The sequence below is a fragment of the Lepidochelys olivacea genome (assembly GCF_965140295.1).
Source record: "Lepidochelys olivacea isolate rLepOli2 genome assembly, chromosome: 3".
NCBI lineage: Eukaryota > Metazoa > Chordata > Testudines > Cheloniidae > Lepidochelys > Lepidochelys olivacea.
The window spans coordinates 185,024,913-185,042,001 of NC_140413.1; the positions used below are offsets into that span (position 1 = coordinate 185,024,913).

General features: G+C 44.2%; 1 protein-coding gene across 4 annotated transcripts in view; it reads right to left on the reverse strand.

Annotated features, from left to right (window-relative positions):
• FOXN2 (forkhead box N2) overlaps positions 1–11,892 on the reverse strand; it is a 136,499-nt gene extending 124,607 nt beyond the window's left edge. For 3 of the 4 annotated variants that reach the window (XM_084623299.1, XM_084623296.1, XM_084623297.1), the window contains exon 1: positions 11,676–11,797. The gene's annotated coding sequence lies outside the window, so the exon portion shown is untranslated. Of the gene's footprint in view, positions 1–11,675; positions 11,798–11,873 lie in introns of those variants that run through there. The other variant, XM_084623298.1, reaches the window with a different exon arrangement.
• Between the last annotated feature and the right edge of the window lie 5,197 nt (positions 11,893–17,089).

Sequence of the window (17,089 nt, forward strand, 5' to 3'; positions counted from 1 at the left end):
AGGAGCTAGGATTCACGATGTGACAGAGAGACTGCCGAGACTCATCAAGCCCTCGGATCGCTACCCCTTCCTCCTTCTCCACGTAGGCACCAATGATACTGCCAAGAATGACCTTGAGCAGATCACTGCAGACTATGTGGCTCTGGGAAGAAGGATAAAGAAGTTTGAGGTGCAAGTGCTGTTCTCGTCCATCCTCCCTTTGGAAGGAAAAGGCCCGGGAAGAGACCATCATATTGTGGAAGTCAACGAATTGCTACGCAGATGGTGTCAGAGAGAAGGCTTTGGATTCTTTGACCATGGGATGGCGTTCCAACAAGGAGGAGTGCTAGGCAGAAATGGGCTCCATCTAACAAAGAGAGGGAAGAGCATCTTCACAAGCAGGCTGGCTAACCTAGTGAGGAGGGCTTTAAACTAGGTTCACTGCGGGAAGGAGACCAAAGCCGTGAGGTAAGTGGGGAAGTGGGATACCAAGAGGAAGCACGAGCAGGAGCGCGCGAGAGGGGAGGGCTCCTGCCTCATACTGAGAAAGAGGGACGATCAGCGAGTTATCTCAAGTGCCTATACACAAATGCAAGAAGCCTGGGAAACAAGCAGGGAGAACTGGAAGTCCTAGCAAAGTCAAGGAATTATGATGTGATTGGAATAACAGAGACTTGGTGGGATAACTCACATGACTGGAGTACTGTCATGGATGGATATAAACTGTTCAGGAAGGACAGGCAGGGCAAAAAAGGTGGGGGAGTTGCATTGTATGTAAGGGAGCAGTATGAGTGCTCAGAGCTCAAGTATGAAACTGCAGAAAAAACCTGAGTCTCTGGATTAAGTTTAGAAGTGTGAGCAACAAGGGTGATGACATGGTGGGAGTCCGCTATAGACCACTGGACAAGGGGGATGAGGTGGATGAGGCTTTCTTCCGGCAACTCACGGAAGTTACTAAATTGCAGGCCCTGGTTCTCATGTTTCAGAGTAACAGCCGTGTTAGTCTGTATTCGCAAAAAGAAAAGGAGTACTTGTGGCACCATAGAGACTAACCAATTTATTTGAGCATAAGCTTTCGTGAGCTACAGCTCACTTCACCAGATGCATACTGTGGAATGTGTGTGGAAGATCTTTTTATACACACAAAGCATGAAAAATACCTCCCCCCACCCCACTCTCCTACTGGTAATAGCTTATCTAAAGTGATCACTCTCCTTACAATGTGTATGATAATCAAGATGGGCCATTTCCAGCACAAATCCAGGGTTTAACAAGAACGTCGGGGGAGGAGGGTAGGAAAAAACAAGGGGAAATAGGTTACCTTGCACAATGACTTAGCCACTCCCAAGCCTAAGTTAATTGTATCCAATTTGCAAATGAATTCCAATTCAACAGTCTCTCGCTGGAGTCTGGTTTTGAAGTTTTTTTGTTGTAATATTGCAACTTTCATGTCTGTAATCGCGTGACCAGAGATTGAAGTGTTCTCCGACTGGTTTATGAATGTTATAATTCTTGACATCTGATTTGTGTCCATTTATTCTTTTACGTAGAGACTGTCCAGTTTGACCAATGTACATGGCAGATGGGCATTGCTGGCACATGATGGCATATATCACATTGGTGGATGTGCAGGTGAACGAGCCTCTGATAGTGTGGCTGATGTTATTAGGCCCTGTGATGGTGTCCCCTGAATAGATATGTGGGCACAGTTGGCAACGGGCTTTGTTGCAAGGATAGGTTCCCGGGTTAGTGGTTCTGTTGTGTGGTATGTGGTTGCTGGTGAGTATTTGCTTCAGGTTCAGGGGCTGTCTGTAGGCAAGGACTGGCCTGTCTCCCAAGATTTGTGAGAGTGTTGGGTCATCCCTCAGGATAGGTTGTAGATCCTTAATAATGCATTGGAGGGGTTTTAGTTGGGGGCTGAAGGTGACGGCTAGTGGCATTCTCTTATTTTCTTTGTTAGGCCTGTCCTGTAGTAGGTGACTTCTGGGAACTCTTCTGGCTCTATCAATCTGTTTCTTCACTTCCGCAGGTGGGTATTGTAGTTGTAAGAATGCTTGATAGAGATCTTGTAGGTGTTTGTCTCTGTCTGAGGGGTTGGAGCAAATGCGGTTGTATCGCAGAGCTTGGCTGTAGACGATGGATCGTGTGGTACGGTCAGGGTGAAAGCTGGAGCCATGTAGGTAGGAATAGCGGTCAGTAGGTTTCCAGTATAGGGTGGTGTTTATGTGACCATCGTTTATTAGCACTGTAGTGTCCAGGAAGTGGATCTCTTGTGTGGACTGGACCAGGCTGAGGTTGATGGTGAGATGGAAATTGTTGAAATCATGGTGGAATTCCTCAAGGGCTTCTTTTCCATGGGTCCAGATGATGAAGATGTCATCAATATAGCAGTCAGTGGTGTCTCGAAGGTAGCTGGGAGTGCTGGTAGCGTAGGGCCTGAGGAGGGAGTCTACATAGCCAGACAATCCTGCTGTCAGGGTGCCAATGCCTGAGATGATGGGGCGCCCAGGATTTCCAGGTTTATGGATCTTGGGTAGTAGACAGAATATCCCAGGTCGGGGTTCTAGGGGTGTGTCTGTGCAGATTTGATCTTGTGCTTTTTCAGGGAGTTTCTTGAGCAAATGCTGTAGTTTCCTTTGGTAACTCTCAGTGGGATCAGAGGGTAATGGCTTGTAGAAAGTGGTGTTGGAGAGCTGCCGAGCAGCCTCTTGTTCATATTCCGACCTATTCATGATGACAACAGCACCTCCTTTGTCAGCCTTTTTGATTATGATGTCAGAGTTGTTTCTGAGGCTGTGGATGGCAATCACCCTGATATCTGCTGGGAGAGTAATACAGCGGTGCACAGACAATCCAAGACGTTTTTGGAAAGTGTAGGGGACAATTTCCTGGTGCAAGTGCTGGAGGAACCAACTAGCGGCAGAGCTCTTCTTGACCTGCTGCTCACAAACCGGGAAGAATTAGTAGGGGAACCAAAGTGGATGGGAACCTGGGAGGCAGTGACCATGAGATGGTCGAGTTCAGAATCCTGACACAAGGAAGAAAGGAGAGCAGCAGAATATGGAACCTGGACTTCAGAAAAGCAGACTTTGACTTCCCTCAGGGAACTGATGGGAAGGATCCCCTGGGAGAATAACATGAGGGGGAAAGGAGTCCAGGAGAGCCGGCTGTATTTTAAAGAATCCTTATTGAGGTTACAGGGACAAACCATCTCGATGTGTAGAAAGAATAGTAAATATGGCAGGAGACCAGCTTGGCTTAACAGTGAAATCCTTGCTGATCTTAAACACAAAAAAGAAGCTTAAAAGAAGTGGAAGATTGGACAAATGACCAGGGAAGAGTATAAAAATATTGCTCTGGCATGCAGGAGTGAAATCAGGAAGGCCAAATCGCACCTGGAGCTGCAGCTAGCAAGAGATGTTAAGAGTAACAAGAAGGGTTTCTTCAGGTATGTTAGCAACAAGAAGAAAGACAAGGAAAGTGTGGGCCCCTTACTGAATGAGGGAGGCAACCTCGTGACAGAGGATGTGGAAAAAGCTAATGTACTCAATGCTTTTTTTGCCCCTGTCTTCATGAACAAGGTCAGCTCCCAGACTACTGGCACTGGGCAGCACAGCATGGGGAGGAGGTGACCAGCCCTCTGTGGAGAAAGAAGTGGTTTGAAACTATTTAGAAAAGCTGGACGAGCACAAGTCCATGGGGCTGGATGCACTGCATCCGAGAGTGCTAAAGGAGTTGGCGGATGTGATTGCAGAGCCATTGGCCATTATCTTTGAAAACTCATGGCGATTGGGGGAAGTCCCGGACGACTGGAAAAAGGGTAATATAGCGCCCATCTTTAAAAAAGGGAAGAAGGAGGATCCGGGGAACTACAGGCCAGTCAGCCTCACCTCAGTCCTTGGAAAAATCATGGAGCAGGTCCTTAAGGAATCAATTCTGAAGCACTTAGAGGAGAAGAAAGTGATCAGGAACATTCACCATGGATTCACCAAGGGCAAGTCATGCCTGACTAATCTAATTGCCTTCTATGACAAGATAACTGGCTCTGTGGTTGAGGAAAAAGCAATGGATGTGTTTTTCCTTGACTTTGGCAAAGCTTTTGAAACGGTCTCCCACAGTATCCTTGCAAGCAAGTTAAAGAAGTATGGGCTGGATGAATGGACTATAAGGTGGGTAGAAAGTTGCTAGATTGTCAGGCTCAATTGGTAGTGATCAATGGCTCCCTGTCTAGTTGGCAGCCGGTATCAAGTGGAGTGCCCCAAGGGTCGGTCCTTGGGCCGGTTTTGTTCAATATCTCCATAAATGATCTGGAGGATGGTGTGGACTGCACCCTCAGCAAGTTTGCAGATGACACTAAACTGGGAGGAGAGATACACTGGAGGATAGGGATAGGATACAGAGGGACCTAGACAAATTAGAGGACTGGGCCAAAAGAAATCTGATGAGGTTCAACAAGAACCTGCACTTAAAACGGAAGAATCCCATGCACCACTTCAGAGTAGGGACTGAATGGCTAGGCAGCAGTTCTGCAGAAAAGGACCTAGGGGTTAAAGTGGACGAGAAGCTGGATACGAGTCAACAGTGTGTCCTTGTTGCCAAGAAGGCCAATAGCATTTTGGGATATATAAGTAGGGGCATAGCGAGCAGATCGAGGGACGTGATGGATAAATTGGAAAGAGTCCAGCGAAGGGCAACAAAAATGATTAGGGGTCTGGAACACATGACTTATGAGGAGAGGCTGAGGGAACTGGGATTGTTTAGTCTGCAGAAGAGAAGAATGAGGGGGGATTTGATAGCTGCTTTCAACTACCTGAAAGGGGGCTCCAAAGAGGATGGATCTAGACTGTTCTCAGTGGTAGCTGATGACAGAACAAGGAGTAATGGTCTCAAGTTGCAGTGGGGGAGGTTTAGGTTGGATATTAGGAAAAACTTTTTCACTAGGAGGGTGGTGAAACACTGGAATGCGTTACCTCGGGAGGTGGTAGAATCTCCTTCCTTAGAAGTTTTTACAGTCAGGCTTGACAAAGCCCTGGCCGGGATGATTTAGTTGGGGATTGGTCCTCCTTTGAGCAGGGGGTTGGACTAGATGACCTCCTGAGGTCCCTTCCAACCCTGATATTCTATGATTCTATGACTCAGTGCTCAGTCTAGAAGATACGATCAGAGATGTTTAGTTTTGCAGTTCTCAAACTGTGGATTTGTCCAGAGATAACATGTTTGTTAACAGCAAAAATGTTTTGAAAGAAAGAAAGAAAGAAAGAAATAGAGGTGAGAAATAACAGACCTCAACCTTATTTTCCCTCTGCAAATTTGTGTACACAGAGTCAATCCCTTACCTCTCTCTAAAAGTGCAAAGTTTCTAAAAGTTCAGTGAATAGAAGATTGTTGGGGGTGGAATAGATCTGGACAAGGAGAAGAAGTCTGGAGATAAATGTGAGAAATGAGCGACAGGCAGCAGAAACAAAAGTGAAACTGTTTGAGCAGCATATTCCAGAAGTCTTGAGGTCTTTCTGAGTGTAGCCTGCATTGATTTGAAATCTACCAAACCATTCTCTCACTAGAAGGGAAAACCTATAATGGCAGCAGGATGTAAAAGAGACCCAGTCTGGGAATATGAACGATTCAAGAAATATATGTTTGCTGATGATGTTTTAAAGAAAGTCCCACCCGTGAACTGGTGGAAGTGACTTAAGCACTTGGATTCAGAGACTGAAGTGATAATCTCACTTTTAACAGCAGCAGCTTCTTCTGCCAGTGCAGAAAGAATATTTTCTTCCTTTGGACTAATTCATTCCAAATAGAGAAATCATTTGGGACCTGAAAAAAACAGAAAAGCTTGCTTTTCTTTTCCAGATTATGAACAAACAGGAAAATGAAGGTGAAGACGACTGAGTTAGCTGCAGAAGCCAATATTTTAAGTTTCTCATGTTGACATCGCTGACATAGTCAATTTAATTTGTTTTGTTTTTTAAAAATATTTCATTTAACTATTTTAGTTTAAAACAAGTTTAACAAAAACAAACCTGATTTTAAAAAACTTGAATGTTTAACTAAATTCAAAAATTCATATGCTTGTTTTGTTATATTACGTTTGCTGTTGAAGAAAAAAATCCAGAATACAGAATGTTGTTGTTTTAGTTAAATGAAATAATTTAAATGTCTGTCTGGTGATGTTCTCCTCCTAATACAGCATGGCAAGAAAATCCTCCAAATGTTAATGAGTAACCTGTTGAATTAGAGATAGTTCACCTCCCAATGACTTCATGAATATCTGCTTCAATTACCTTTGGTAAATGAAATAACTAAACAATCATTCATTTTCTGATATAGCTCTAAAACTAATCTGATTTTTTTTCAAAATACATCACTTTAAAAATGTATAGTGTGTACCTTCTAAAAATGAAACCTACATCTTTCTCTGAGTTGTGAAGAATATGTATTAAGGTTATAACCACCAACAAGAATGTACTTTTATGTAGAAATCCATGATTAAATCAAGTCTTCCTGACTAGTGATTTAAATCACCCTGATGCAAGGCAGTGGAGAATCAGGACCACTGTCTACATAGGTTATGCAAACCATATTTAAAACTCATTCAGCAAGCATGGTTTAATTGTCTGTGTGGAAGGAACTTAAAATCTCTGGGGGGAGAGAGAGGTGAGAAGAATTCTGAAAGCTTTTCCAACATTGTTTCCTCTCTCATCTGTCTGCAATGAAACCTCAGACTACCTCTGTCTCTTTCCTTTTGGGTTTGGGATAAAGATGAACTGTTTAAAACAACTTAAATACTTTGTGTGTGTATATATTTCTGCAAGCTTCTTTTGGGACTTACTGATAATTATTAAGGGTTCCATTCTCCTACCTGCAGGATAAAAGCAGCTCCAATTGCAGATAATTGGGTCCCACAAGGGAAAATGATTTAAAGTCTATCTACTTGTAATCATTTCATGCATGACAGTGCTCTTCCCCAGCTGACTACCTGTGTATCACCCACTTTCTCTGAAAATTTAGGTTTCTTTTTGTTTGTTTGGAATACTATTTCACTGAGAAGCAGAGCTCAGTGCAATGGCTCTCATTTGTCTACATTCACTTGTACATCTTGATGAACCTTCAGATGTGCTAACAGTGGCTGATACTCTGAAGCAATAGGAGTTTAATAAATCATGTGTCTTTCTTGAAAGTAGGAGAGAGAGTTTTTGAAAATCCTATAAAACTTGCTCTCAATGTTTTTAAGCTATCACAGGCCCAAGATCAACTCTTGAAAAGTCACTGGCCAGAAGATATGCTCACTGCCAGCATTCAAAGTGAGTGCAGTGAATGGTTGAAGCATCCCAGAAATTTCAAATACATAGCATTTTTGAAGAAGAAATTCAAAAGCCTAGCTATGGGGTACAGTGAAAGTATGTTGGGGCCTCAACTACTGTATATCTGTCCTCTGACACATCAAAGCATGGTTTGGTTTAGACCAAACCATGCTTTAGCTATGTTTGGGATAGCGGTTTTGTAACCAAGTTCCCCAATACAACTGCATTACTAGTGTGTATGGGTACAATAACTGTGCTTGCACTAAAGATTTTTTTTTCCCCACAGGGAGCAGGGAGGTAAAGAATTTCCCCCTAGTGCTACACTAAGGTTGCACAAGTAGTAGCACCAGTGGGAGCTGCAGTACTATTTGAATTACTGAGACAGGCAAGTCTATGCCTGCCCATAACTAAAGGCCCACACCATCAGTTAAGCCCAGGCTACAATAGATTACTGAGGACAACAGATGAAAAAAAAGTGGGAGCAGGAGTGAGGTCGAAGGTTGAAAATCCGGGATCCAGAAGGGGGACAACGAGCAGAGAATCCCCCAGCAGTTCCCACTGCTCCTCAAAGGTGTCTAGGGAGTCAGTGGACACTGCCCAGAGGAATTCTGCCCAGAAGTATGCTTGGATAAGGGACCAGGAATAGGCCCCAAAGTCACAGAGCACACCACCCAACTTCCTACTTCTGGAGCGATGGACAGCCACCTTGGCCAGTGCCAAGAGGAGGCTGGGGAGGATGTCCCATGATTGTGGAGGCCACAGATACAGTGTGTAAAGATCAGAAGATGCAGGGAAAAGTGCAGTCAGAACTTCAGTAAGAGGTTCTGGATGATGCAAGGAGGGGCTACAACCTGATGAACCCTACACAGATGTGTGCCAAGGTCTCTCTCATGCCCCAAAAGGGACAGGTGTTGGGGGAATTTGTAAACTGCACCAAGCAAACACCCATGCTTTCAGTTCCATGGAGGAGCCACCAACTAGTATCCCCAGTAGGTCGCAGAATCAGGGTAGAGTATATATTCAGGACCAGAGAATGCAAGTTAACTACCCCTGAGAAGAACAGGGGAAGTTCACACCTCTCAAGCCATTCTTTCATGCTGTCTGTCTGCTGATTCAATTACACAGTACTGTACCAGTTCATAATCAGGTTATCTTCACAGCCATAAAATAAAATATAATTTAGCACTTCTAGCTGTTAATTAGATATCAGTTTTGCAGATATTTGTAAGTAACCTACAACCAGACACCAAGGAAAAGTTTCCGACTCACTACTGGCTATAAAAAATAATCCATACCCTCTTAAGTTTGCTTATATAGTTATAGGAACAAAACAAAACTTTCCATCATCATATAATTTAGTTAAGTTTGAACTGGAACAAAGATCAGAATTGCGATGTTACATTTTTTCCTACACCATCAAAATCATTCAGTGTAACATCTCTGACTCACAGTCTACAACCCCCAATGTTATGGCTCAGATGGGATGCTGAGGGCATGTTATCCCCACTCACCAATTTATCAATTTAGTTTTGAACTCTCATATCAACGTCCTCCTCAGTATAGGACTATTGCATTCTTTCTCCTGGTTCCCTCCCCTCTGTACTTTTTTTTTTTTTTAAACATAGCTGCACCATAGCCTTAACCAACCCACTTCTGTCAAAGAATTTTCCCATTCTCACCAAAAAGCAGGATACATCACAGTGCAGTAAAATGGTGTTATATTTTTTCATTTTGTTTTGAGTAAAACCCTTAATTTAATATAAACAGCATTAATTTATTTCTGTTGAAAAGCTGAGGGTTAAGAAAAACTGAAATCCATTTTACTACTACTGTATTATTCATAATGTGCCCAAAAGCATATTCAATGGGATACAAAACACAGAAGAACATGGCAATCTGATCAACTGCCAGTCAGTTTTCTGGGTTAATTTAAGACACGGTGGCTAACATTTTCATTACAACAACCAATGCAAACATTATTATCATAAACACACACAAATGCATACACACAATTTGTGTACATATATATACATACACAATACTGCTTTTAAAGCCCCTTTATATACCTAAAAACAGATTAAGAGAAACATCTGAAAACCCTGACAAAAAGAAATATGTTTTTAGGTTTCTCAAAAGTTTGATTGGTTTCAGAGTAACAGCCGTGTTAGTCTGTATTCGCAAAAAGAAAAGGAGTACTTGTGGCACCTTAGAGACTAACCAATTTATTTAGTGAGCTACAGCTCACTTCATCGGATGCATACCGTGGAAACTGCAGCAGACTTTATATATACACAGAGAATATGAAACAATACCTCCTCCCACCCACTGTCCTGCTGGTAATAGCTTATCTAAAGTGATCATCAGGTTGGGCCATTTCCAGCACAAATCCAGGTTTTCTCACCCTCCACCCCCCCCACAAATTCACTCTCCTGCTGGTGATAGCCCATCCAAAGTGACAACTCTTTACACAATGTGCATGATAATCAAATTGGGCCATTTCCTGCACAAATCCAGGTTCTCTCACCCCCTCACCCCCCTCCCAAAAACCACACACACAAACTCACTATCCTGCTGGTAATAGCTCATCCAAAGTGACCACTCTCCCTACAATGTGCATGATAATCAAGGTGGGCCATTTCCAGCACAAATCCAGGTTTTCTCACACACACCCCCACCCCCATACACACACAAACTCACTCTCCTGCATCACATCCAGGAAAAAAATTCCTAGTAGAAAAGGGGGATTGGGCAGTAGGAAGCCCACTCCATACACACTAATGTCTCGTAAGAGCAACTAACACTGCAGAGATCTCAGCAGTGAGCCAAGTACTTCATCCAAAAGCGCAAGAGAAAAAAGAAGACACCTAGAACAAGGGCTAAGGTGCCGCGCCAAGAGTCGGTGAGCAGCGGCGGCAGCAGCAGACTGGGGGGCGAGCTCCCTCTCTCTGGAGCTCATGGGAACCGGTGAGTGGCACTTTCTGGCTCTTTGTCGGGGCTGTTACAGACACACACTCTCCCAGAAATGCCTATGACTTGCTGGGCTGGTCTCAGCTCTCCTGGCCACGTGCCTGTCACAACCCCAACCAAAATGGGGGAGGTGCACATGATCCGGGGCGGGTGCGTGAAACTCACCTTGCATGCATCAGCTGCTGTCTTCGCTAATGGAGCCGCGCGGGGTGGGGAGGGGAGGCCAGAGGCCCTTTCTGCAGTTGGGGAGGGTTATGTTTTTACGGGCAAGAGGGCTAACACCTCCTCTCCTCATCGGGCTGGCTCAAGCAGGAAAGGCACCTATAAGGAACTGCAGTGGGTGCTATTCTGGGCGCACCACCTTCTCCCAGCCACATGCTCCTTAGAGAGCCTCTTCCCCTCCCCCTCCCCCAGGAAAACGGGGGCATATGGGGAAGGAAGAACCAGTTCAACAACAATAAGAGAGTTGCAGGACGCAGCCCAGCTGCCAACCTCACTCTCCAACAGGGAGGAGAGCATCCCTGCTTTGGGGGAGTCATTTTACGGCAAGTCTCTCTTCTCTGGAGGGATGATTGTACCGGGGGGGCTGCGCAGGAGTCACTCAGCGCTGACTTCAGATCTGCACTCCTGGCACGCGTCCTCAGTGCTGGGGGGCTGCGAGAGCGTCCCCTTCTCATGTCAAACCCGGAGGGCGATCTCGGCACATGCTTTGTCTTAGAGCGGGCGCGAGGGTTCCGGACCTTACCCAGCCTCTCTGGAAGAGACCCATGCGGAACACCGACCCAGGCAGCCCCAAGTCATCTGCATCAGCTTCCTCGCCTCCTCCATTATTTACCCTCTCCCCCATTGCGCGCTATCCATGTGCGCTTGCTCACGCGCGCCGCCGAGCAGCCCTTCCTTCTCCCTCTCATCACACATACGCGGCCCCCGGCCTCTTCCCAGACCCTGGCAGCGAAAACAAAACAAGGCTCCCTCCCCTCACGAGTCACACTCGAGCTCTCCAGAGTCACCAGCCCCCTGAGCAAACTGCTTCATCTCCCTCCATATTTATTACAGCACTTTTAAAACATTGACTGTCCTCTGTGCGGCCGCGTGAGCGGGACAAACCCCAATCCACAGCCCACCTGTCCGTGTTAAACTTCCTCTCCCTGCCCACGTTTGTTATTTTGAATCACAATTTCCTTCCAGCCCCAATTAAGAACAAACCCCCTTTATACATCCCACCTCTGAGAGACGGCAGCGATCCCCCCCGTGCTGCCACCCCTCAGAGCAGGAAACACGCTCATCCTTTAACCACATGTATGTTCTCTGTAGATGCAGATATTCTAAAATAAAACACACGCAAATATAGGCTGGGAATCTCTCTGCTGGGGGGTGGAGCAAAATCCCCCCCTCCTCCCAGTTAATAATGGGGTCCATACTCACAGTAGTCATGAAGCTGTGCGGCTGGGGGAGAGTGGACACAATATGGCAGCAGGCCCGCAGGGGTATGTGGCAGCGATCAGCAGCAGCTTCTGCTCCCTCTCTCCCTGCGCAGCGGCAACACCTCCCTCTAGTCTCTCGGTCTCCCCATAGCAACACGGCACCCAAGCCACTAACCCCTCCCCCCCTTCCTATACTTACCACACAGCCTTCTCCTCCCCCTGTCCAAGTGGGCTGGCCCCCTCCCCTCCTGCTGTCATATGCAGGAGACGAGTCCATTGCTGTGGAGGGCAGGAGGGGAATGAAGAATAGCTTCTGAGTAGTTCATTGCAAAGGGGAAGGGGGTGACTTCCCCTCCCTGCCAAGTTCAGTGTGTGTCTCTGACTGGGGGTTCCGTTGTACTATGTGGGAGGAAGGAGGCTCCCGGGATCAGTCACTACAGACACTAATGTAGCTCCTGACCTTCTGCCTGAGGTTTAGACTATAGTCATAAGGACTGTGCTCCACAATCTCCCTCCATCCATTTATATTGAACTGAGACTGCCTTTGTACCAAAGCTGCAACTTTTTGTCCTCAAACCCATCCATTGAGAGATGGTGTGGCAGCACCATGACCTTGCCTTGAAAGGTTGCCCCGTGGTGTGAAACCAGCATGGGCCCTGGAACTGATTTTGGGAACACACAGCCAGCCATCCTTCAGCATAATGTGTGTGGCCCTGACCAAACAGGGTCAATCATAGAGATACCCCTTTCTGGAAAAGTCCTGTAGAATTTAAAAGGGATGAAGCCAACAGTGTTCTTATAGAAATATAATAGGGTCCTATAGAAGTTACTCTCAAAAGCCGGTAGAATACACCATTTCTCTTAGGCTTTCTGGGCCATCCTATACAATTCTATAATAGTGATATAAATCTTTATTCTTAATATGGTCTGGAAAATCAACAGAAAATATATAATTTTATATAAAGGATTATAGGATTTTCCTGTAAAGGACTAGGACAGCAAATCCAGGAAATTGTACCCACTTACCCCCAATCCCTCTGCAGTCCCACGTTCCCCAGGACCTAACTATATGCTAGCAACTTAGTTACTTATGTTTTGTTTTGTAAAGTGGATATTTTTGGCAGCATAAAATGCTCCATTTCCAAAGAGATGAAATCTGCTTTATTTATTTTTTATCCCTCTGGAGAGATAATAAGGTTTCCAGCTGTAAAGACCACATGCCACTGTGTTTGTTTTGTGTTGTACTGCTTTGTGCTCACTCATGCCTTTAGCTTTAAGCTCTTTAGGGCAGGAACTTTGTTATTTGTTGAGCAGGGTTTACAATGCTGTGTACACTTGCAGTTTTACAACATCATAATAGGATCTGGGAAACTAGTTGTAAGGAATAGGGAGAGATTTTGCATTTCCGATCCCCCCACTCCTTGGTAGGAAGGTGTCCCATCCCCTCCCTAAGGTTTCCCTTATTGCAGAGGGGCACTTGGCCTCTGATGCATTGCAGTCACTTATTTGAGGGAAGGACAATAATGTAGTTGTACGGGGGAATCCTAGGAAATTCTCTCATTCCGCATTAGTTGTTTCTGTTTTTAATGTTAAATAATTTCCTAATCAGGAAATTGTTCCTCTACAGAGCTACGAACTGATCAGTCAACCACATACCTCGTTTGGAACCAGAAGTACGCAATCAGGCAACAGCAGAGACAAAAAAAAAAAAAGCAAATAAAGTACAGTACTGTGTTAAACATAAACTACTAAAAAAAATAAAGGGAAAGCAGCATTTTTCTTCTGTATAGTAAAGTTTCAAAACAGTATTAAGTCAATGTTCAGTTGTAAACTTTTGAAAGAACAACCATAGCATTTTGTTCAGAGTTACAAACGTTTCAAAAAGAAAAGGAGTACTTGTGGCACCTTAGAGACTAACCAATTTATTTGAGCATAAGCTTTCGTGAGCTACAGCTCACTTCATCGGATGCATACTGTAGAAAGTGTAGAAGATCTTTTTATACACACAAAGCATGAAAAAATACCTCCCCCCACCCTACTCACCTGCTGGTAATAGCTTATCTAAAGTGATCACTCTCCTTACAATGTGTATGTTAATCGAGTTGGGCCATTTCCAGCACAAATCCAGGTTTTCTCACACACCCCCCACACACAAACCCACTCTCCTGCTGGTAATAGCTTATCTAAAGTGACCACTCTCCTTACAATGTGTATGATAATCAAGGTGGGCCATTTCCAGCACAAATCCAGGGTTTAACAAGAACGTCGGGGGGGGGGGGGTAGGAAAAAACAAGGGGAAATAGGTTACCTTGCATAATGACTTAGCCACTCCCAAGCCTAAGTTACTTGTATCCAATTTGCAAATGAATTCCAATTCAACAGTTTCTCGCTGGAGTCTGGATTTGAAATTTTTTTGTTGTAATATCGCAACTTTCATGTCTGTAATCATGTGACCAGAGACATTGAAGTGTTCTCTGACTGGTTTATGAATGTTATAATTCTTGACATCTGATTTGTGTCCATTTATTCTTTTACGTAGAGACTGTCCAGTTTGACCAATGTACGTGGCACAGGGGCATTGCTGGCACATGATGGCATATATCACATTGGTGGATGTGCAGGTGAACGAGCCTCTGATAGCGTGGCTGATGTTATTAGACCCTGTGATGGTGTCCCCTGAATAGATATGTGGGCACAGTTGGCAACGGGCTTTGTTGCAAGGATAGGTTCCTGGGTTAGTGGTTCTGTTGTGTGGTATGTGGTTGCTGGTGAGTATTTGCTTCAGGTTGCGGGGCTGTCTGTAGGCAAGGAGTGGCCTGTCTCCCAAGATTTGTGAGATTTCTTGTTAAACCCTGGATTTGTGCTGGAAATGGTCCACCTTGATTATCATACACATTGTAAGGAGAGTGGTCACTTTAGATAAGCTATTACCAGTAGGAGAGTGGGGTGGGGGGAAGGTATTTTTTCATGCTTTCTGTGTATAAAAAGATCTTCTACACGTTCCACAGTATGCATCCGATGAAGTGAGCTGTAGCTCACGAAAGCTTATGCTCAAATAAATTGGTTAGTCTCTAAGGTGCCACAAGTACTCCTTTTCTTTTTGCGAATACAGACTAACACGGCTGTTACTCTGAAACCAAACATTTCAAAGTTATGAACAACCTCCATTCTCGAGGTTCTACTGTATGTATTTTTTTCTGTGGTTTGGATGATTCAGGGCCAGTCTTAATGATTCACAGGACATTCCTTCTGGGAAGAGAGGTCAGATCTAGCAGCACTGAGGTTTTTGCCCACCTGTCAGCAGCACACAGAGATTTCTTCCCCCACACTCATGGAGCAGAACCAGATTCATAAATAGGGTTGACTTGTGAGCTGCAGAGTTTGCACCAGACTGAAGGTCCAGACTCTCAGTATCCTAGTTTGCTCATGCCTAGGGTTGGCCCTGATTATCACTTGCTAATGCACTATGATTTGTTTTTCCCTGGTTTGCTGCTTCAGCCAACTTTTCTGTGGCTTCTCCTCCCCCAGATGGGTAAGGGAAGTGCACTTACATTTAATTATAATTATTTATTATTAATTGATTATTTTATTAAAAGTAGCTAACACTCTCGCATCTTTGACACCAAAAACAATTAATCAAAACTAAAACTAGCAAATGCAACAACACTTTGCCCTTCCCCTGCCCACAAATATTGGTCACCATCAAGCCCTGCCTTCCCACAAGGCTCAAGTAAGTAGGCTTTAACCCAAGCACGCCAACAAACCTGGACTATATCAGATCAAGGGAGGAGTAGTTCCAAAGCTGAGAACTCCCTCAAAAAACACTCTTTCGCCCTTGCCTTTAGATCAAGGAGCTAATGCTTGAGCACTTCTGCTGGTCACAACTGTGGCAATACAGAGAGCATTAGAAAAATTCCCACATGACAGTAATGCTGTTCTGTGCGCATGTCCTCCAGGCACTCTCCCCCTGCAGAGGCACTATGGGATGGCTGCTCAGAACTTCATAGCATAAAACAGGGGTTCTCAAACTGGGGGTTGGGACGCCTCAGGGGGTCACGAGCTGTCAGTCTCCACCCCAAACCCTGCTTTGTCTCCAGCAGTTATAATTGTGTTAAATATATAAAAATATGTTTTTAATTTATAAGGTGGGGGGGGGGTCTCACTCAGAGACTGGCTGTGTGAAATGGGTCACCAGTACAAAAGTTTGAGAACCACTGGCAAAAAGGAAGGCATGGTGGTGCATAAACATGCTTGACACATGACTATGGTGTAATAAAAGGTCTTCCAGTCTGCCCAAAGCCACACCTTCCCTATCACATAGGGTCTTTTGTTCTCAATACTGAGTATTGTTTGGCCATTTGAATCAGGGTGTGTTGACCACCCTTTTGTCCAGCCACTCCGCAACACTAAAGGAAACCCATTTGAATTCAATTACAAATTCAATATCCATTTGAATTCTGTTTCAGTTAGGGCTCCAGTCTGGGCCACCAGCTATCTGAACAGTTCTCACCTACTTGTTGCTTGAATACATTTCAGTTCTGACCTTTTAACTTTAGCTATTCACAAATTTTCCATTAAAACTTTTTTTATAAATATTTGATTTCAGTAGGAAAAAAACTTCTATCTTTTTCCTGTGGGAAAAAAGTAGAATGTGAAAGAAGAGAGGTTTTTTTAATGTATTTTTCCCCCACTAAAACAATTTAATACAAATTCCATTACATTTTTAAATTTTTCATTGAAACAAAAAAATAAAGAAAATTTCAACTGAAACAAAACATTTTAATTTCTTTTGAAAATTGTCACAAAATATGCTTACTTTTTTCTAACCAGTTCTGCTCTTAACCACTGAGGTTCTGTCCACACTTGCCTTTTTGACCCAAAATTCCACTTCGGTGCTACCACTAATTCAGCTCCATCACTAATACCAATTATGGGAGCACTAGTGTTGTCCTTTGGAGCCTGTGTTTTTAATCACTCCTTTGGTGGTAAAACGACAAGTGTCAAGTGCACTGTCTATGCTATTGGTACCATTGCAGGAACTGAATCACTTGTAGCAATAGGGGGATAATTTGATGGTGGAGGGTGAAATTAGAAAGGACCTGGGAGGATACCTGTAATGATTTTAATATTTAATCTTTCTGCTTTGTATCATAATCAGGTTTTCATCACAATAACGTTCTTCTTCACACCCTTGTCATAACTATATCACCTGAAAATATGTTTAAGAAAAGTAAATAATTCAGGTTAAGACACACAGAAACAGCAGTACCTCCTGTAAGCTTGGTTACACAGACCATTGCAATCGTATGGCACCAGTAAGCAGGCTGTAAACAAATTGGTATGCCCATTGTATATTCTGAGGATTGTGCTCAACCTGCACTCTTGCGCCAAGGAGAGGAAAGGCAGTGCTGGACA